The sequence below is a fragment of the Emys orbicularis genome, chromosome 24 (assembly GCF_028017835.1).
Source record: "Emys orbicularis isolate rEmyOrb1 chromosome 24, rEmyOrb1.hap1, whole genome shotgun sequence".
NCBI classification, from domain to species: domain Eukaryota; kingdom Metazoa; phylum Chordata; order Testudines; family Emydidae; genus Emys; species Emys orbicularis.
This window is the reverse complement of record NC_088706.1, coordinates 12,061,144-12,067,143: the sequence shown is the minus strand read 5'-3', so window position 1 is coordinate 12,067,143 and position 6,000 is coordinate 12,061,144.

The window sequence follows — 6,000 nt, the reverse complement described above, 5'->3', positions numbered from 1 at the left end:
TCAGTGAAATTTATGTTGCGTAGGGGGGTGGCTTGTTCACACCCCGAGCAACATAAGTTATACCAATGTAACCGGTAGTGTGTAGACCAGCCCTGAGATAAATGCCAAGGCAGGCGTGGTTTCTATGGCCTAGGGCCTGTACCAGCAAAGGCCTAATCACTTGCTGATCCAGAATGTGATGACAGACTCTCTGAAAGGAGGCTGCAGTGTCAAAGCACAAATGCTCGATGAGATGCAAGGAATAAGGTCTCAAATATAGCCAGAGCAAGCCCCAGTAAAGCTTCAGATACCAAGAGGACATCTGGTCCATCACTTTATAGGCAGCTGGTATAAAGTGTAATATCCCAGTAAGTGCTGCTGCAGCCTGCTTAAGCTGCCAGGTAACTGAGAACCCGCTAGTGGAAGGAATTGCGGCGTTGGGCATTGAATCATTTACAAGACAGATACCTGTAGATGCTGTTCTAGCATGCAGGCTCTGCTAACAAGAATCTAAGTTTCAGAAAGACTGAGGAAACGATCAGAAGTTTAAACAACAAATTCTCTTGTTGGAGATAGTGAAATGGCCCTGACTTGGCAACTATCAGTTGCACTTGCAGCAAATGACCTGGGTAAGTAAAAGTGCATCTTAGTTCAGTGTGTCCAAACTGTACAACTGGCCCCAGTGTTTAGGGTCGGTAGGCAGTGAGAGAGCCATCTCGTTTCTTGCTCTTCTAAAGTACTTGGTTTGTACGGAGACCCATCTCCTTCCCAGATGTGTCTGCATCTAGATATTGGTTAAGCCTCATCTGAGTCCACAGCCTAAGTCTTCCTTGATGGTGTCCAGTAGCTTATTTGTGTCTGTCCTTAAAATGTAGATTTTTCCCAGTCACCACTCAGTTTAGCTGGGATAAATTTCTCTTTAAAATGTATCCATCAGACCTGTCTCTGGGCACGTTTACACTGTTCTTAAACCAATACAAAATTAACTGACCAATGTAAGAAATGAATTAAGCTGTGCATATTAATGTAACCCCAGCCACCCCCGATGCAAACACCTGAGTTGACAAATGGTCTTTGTACTGTGCTCTCAAAATCAATAAACTTGGTCTCTGTCAAACTGAGAGGAGAAGCAAATTCCAGAATTGAAAGCTCTCTGCTGCAAATGTCCTGTTCCCTACTCATTCAAATCAGGGGACTGTAGCAAGAGCACATCAGTCAGTCTGAACTTGATAAAATCAAAAGATGCATAGAGAGGTTCTCGATTCCCAGCTGGTAGGATAGTAGATCTGAGAGATGAAAGAGAGGCACCAGGCCATCTGGTTTATTCCTTCAGCAAGGGCAAGCCAGTTCTCCATAGTAATATGTAGTGCTTGGTCTGTTTATCAACAACATTGTGCTCAGCTGTACCCAGGACAGAAAAATAGACTGTCCCTGCCTGGCAGTAGTAAAAGATACACACAAGATGGGGCAGGGACACGCTGGGAAGTTCCAGAGATGGGGTTTACTTGGTTGGTGGTAATCTTATTTTAAATGTCTCAAATGGCCAGTTTCCTCCGTTCTCCCTTGGAGGAAATGTTCCACTTTTTAATACAGATTAGGTTCATAAGATGGGTTTCTTGTAGCCAAATCTTTTGGGCATTGTCTGAGTAGCTCTGTATAGGGGGAGGAGTAGAATCTTATTTCCATAACTTGTACCCATCTGAAAGTAGGACCCACGGGTCAGTGTGTGTGTGTATCTCTCGCTTTCCCTGCTTGTTTGGATTAAGCTGTTTGTTTCAGAGGTGTGAGACGCTAACCTTCCTTCTCTTCTGTCTGTCCAGTTTCAGTGGAGGTGATTAGCTGTCCCCAAAATAGTAACTTGCTTAGAAGGTGGCTATACCTATTGTAATCAGCCAATAAGTACGATAGCTTCTGGCTTGATCTGTTATGTGTTTGGGAGATGGAGTATAGTAATTATGCTGGTGTTGGTTGCAACTCCACAGTTCAAGAGGAGTGCAGTTCTGTACCGAAGGCAGGGGTGGAACCTTTGTTTTATATGAAGAATACAGTATATCCTCTCCAATCTTACAGCATGTACTCTGAGTTCAGAAAGAATTGTCTGAGAATTTTCAAGGAAATGGGTTAGTAGTTTGAGTTTAAAGGCCCAGTTGTCACTAATCTTAAAATTCAGTGCCTGGCTCTCATTTTCTTCGGCCCAAAGACATTATAATGGAATAACACTCTTCAAACTTTCCATATAGTTCAAATGCACTGAAATCTCAGTGTGAGCCACATTTGAATGAATTAGGTTTTAATTAAGTTAACTTATAAACAGTTGTATCAAATTGTTATGATTATACGGATTAGGGCCAGACCAGTAGCTCATGTCATTTTAAATGCAAGCACTGAAGCTAATGTGCGTGGTGCAATTGCATTGCTTGGAATGAGTCAGTGGAGTGAAGGGGCTGTACATGCGTGTCAGGGTCTCACTGATAGATGACTTGAACCCAACTGTCACTAGATTGGCCCCAACTGTCACTGGCCCTAAAGGTTCCAGGGCTGTGTGCTGGCTTCTGTGTTTCATTGCAGGGAGTCTAGCTCAGGTGGAACGGATCAGGTTAGTCAGACTGACTCCTGCTGGGCGAGATGTTTTCTGTGGGGAGCAAGGGGGAAAGAGGCGATTGTATATGCCCCATGATTCTCTCCCCTCTGCCCTGTTCCCCTTACAGAGAGCTTAAGGGACTCTCTTCAAGTCACACAAATGTGTGACAGAACCAGGAACTGAACCCAGAGCTCGGGAAGCAATGTGATGTAGTGGATAAGGCACTGGATTGGAAGTCAGGAGACCTGAATTCTAATCCCTGGTCTGCCACTGACCAACTATGTGCCCATATGCAAGTCACTTAGCCTCTCTGCTTCTATTTCCCCTCTCATCCTTTGACTGTCTTGTCTACTTATACTGTGAGCTCTTTGGGGCAGGGACTGGCTCTCTCTGTGTGCATAGCACCTAACACAATGGGGCCTTGAGCTTGGTTGGGACCTCCAAATGCAGCTGTAATCCTGAATCACAACCTAGTACCTTAACACAAGACCACCCTTCCTCTCAACCCCACTTCGCTACGGTGATTTGAAGTTACGTTTCATCAATTGAACCTTGGGTCAAGATCAAGCCACAAGTAAAGTGCCTGTCAGCCTAGCTCCTAGCAGTTATGATGCAGACGTCAATTTTCTATGTATATAGTATGTGCTAGGGTGAGGATGAGCAGCAGGTGGGGGTGCACATTGGAGTTGAGATGCATCGACAGTCGCATCTGGGAAACCTCGCCTGGCACCTGCCCATAGTGTGCTTTGCTTTAGCGAGTTTCTATTAGAAAGGAAATTGAAATCTGGCTTTGATTTTCAGAAATCCTCCCTGTTCCTCACCTCACTAGCATGCGCCTCGGCATGAAAGCCATGTCAGAGTGGCTTGCATTGGGAAGTTTTTTCTTTTGTCGTAGTCAACTGCTGCCATCAGGATCTCTTCTCCCTTCATTTTGGCAGAGCTGCCAGGTTCACAAGCTTTGGAGCCCCTCCTAATTGCATTGATTTGGTGGTATAACAAAAGGTAACGTGGGGGTGGCTGTCTTCCAGCCTTTCACAGCAAAGCAAATGAATGTGCCAAAGTCCTTGCTAAATCAAAGGCAAAACAATAATACGAAAGGCACTGAAAAAGGTTGGCCTATCATATTAGCAATTCTGTAGTGGCTTTCCTGTCATGATCTTTACCAAGTTGCAGTTAGTCTTTTTCACAACATTGCCTGTGAGGAGATGGCATCCCCATTTTACAGATGGAAAAACTGGAGTCCAGAGAGGTGAAGTGATTTGGCCGAAGACCAGATGAGGAGCCAAATTCATCCCTGGTGTAACTCCATTTAAGCTGGTGGACAAACACTGGGAACGGATTTGGCCCAGTGAATGTGCAAGAGCTGGGAAAGGTGCCTTGTCACTCAGAATTGAGAGTGATTAGAGCTGGACTGTACTGGATTTTGTTAATTCTCTCTCTGTAAGAGCACATGGGTAGGGACCTGCTTTAGGGCTTCTTAGCAGTAGGCAAACCAGTTGCAACATCAGTAAGGATAGAGAAGAAATTCAATGGTAGCAGTTCATAGGCTATTGTGAAAAGTGATTTCTGTGCTGCCCTTTGCTAGGGTTTTACCTGCAATGATGTGGCAAAAGAGGGGTACATTTAGTCATAAGTGGGAGAGAACTATGTGCCTATTTGCATGTAAATGCAGCCCATCCAGTGTATTTACTATCCTGCATGTGTATTAGCTATAGGCATGTTGTGTTAATGAACAACTAGCTATGCAAGACATTTTCATTGCTGGATAGTACTTAGGCTGCCCAATTATGTCAGTCTCCTCTTCCCAGTTGATTTTTCGTGTAGCTTGGAAGTTCACTGCCTGTGGGTTCTGTGGCCTTGACATCCCATGGAATTTCTGACTTTCCACAAGGGCAATTCAGCCGGACTGTGTGAAGCGTTCAGTTTTTAGCATGAAAATGTACTGGGTGAGGATTGGCGAAACTGTTTGAATGAACATCCGTTGCAACAGCCAGATTACCAGAAGGATTACTGAGCACATTCCTCCCTCTGCAGAAGGGAGTTAACGTGTGCATGCAGCATGTAATAGCAAAACCAAAAGCAGCTCATGTAATGTAGACCAAAGGCTGCTGACTGGTGGAATGGAAAGGCTCCTATCAGTTCACAACCCTTACCTGCCTAATTGTTACTGGATACAAACACTGGGAGTGTCCACTCAAGAGAGCATAATCAGGAGACCTTGCTTTGTTCACTAATTGGTGCCACTCCAAGATCTCCCTAAATAGTGTCAGCTCAGAGCCATTCATCCCTATAAAACCCTTCCTGAGTTAGTAGTCATGTCCCTGCCCCTCCTTTCAAGTTCTAGTGCTCCAGCCAGCAGCATAGTATGTCCATGATTGGTGTAGCTATGGATATAACTGTTTCCCGCCCTTGCCTTAGTCCCAAATGGAAGGAGGGTTGTGGCCTTCCCCCCACTTTGGAAGATCATTAGTGGTTGAGTTTTCCCAGGGGACTGTTGGTTGTTATGGGGTGAACTATGATTCTGCTTTGTAAGAATTAATATTTCCCCATATATAGCATATTTGATCCTAGGGTCCTATTGTGCCTTCCGAACGCTAATTTCTCTGGTGCCCTTACAGCAGTTTTATTTGCACTCCATTGTTAGGATTGAACTGGGATTCCTCAAAACCCAATCTCTATCAAATCCATCCAGGTTATATGAGCTACTGAGAGTTGAATCCTTGGCCTCTTGATTATGCTACAGCTCAGTAGAGCAGTGTACTAGCATATGAGATCTAGAAAATATTGTTAGTAGGTTTATTATATTTTGCCCTGTAGACATCTGTCCTGCACAAAATCACCTGTTAAAATCAATCTCTTGCATGAGTCGACTTTAAGAACCAGTTCACCCCATGAAGGTGGAATCTGAGACAACTCTGAGAAATGCACCTTGCTAGGAATGAGAGAAAGTCACTGCTCTCCTTGTCTCTTTACAGGCAATATTTTAATACCACTTCCGATTTTTACATGAATTCCATCAGCAGACCACCTTTCACAGAGACGAACTATGCATCTGTGGGCCTTGCTGACTTCTTACCAAAAAATGGTGATTTTCCTCAGGTAGGTGCCTAGTTTGCTATGACTGTCTGTCTTTGGGTGAAATGGATATTTTACATTTGGGGGGGGGTGGTGGTTAAGACTGAGGGCAATGCATTGTATGTTTTTAAATAGCCAGTGCAATGTGTGTGTGTGTGTGTTTTGAATACTCTGATGCCACAGAAGCATTTCATTGGCTTGGTGGCTGCGCAGTGGTGTTAAATTCATAGGTGATGCAAGTTACAAGTTGATAAAGTAATGTGACATACATACCAAAGGGAATGCAGGGAAAGATGTAAGTTAAAGAAGGTTCCCACTAGTTAGACCATCACTTAATCTTCGCTGAACTAGGCTTTTAGGGTTTT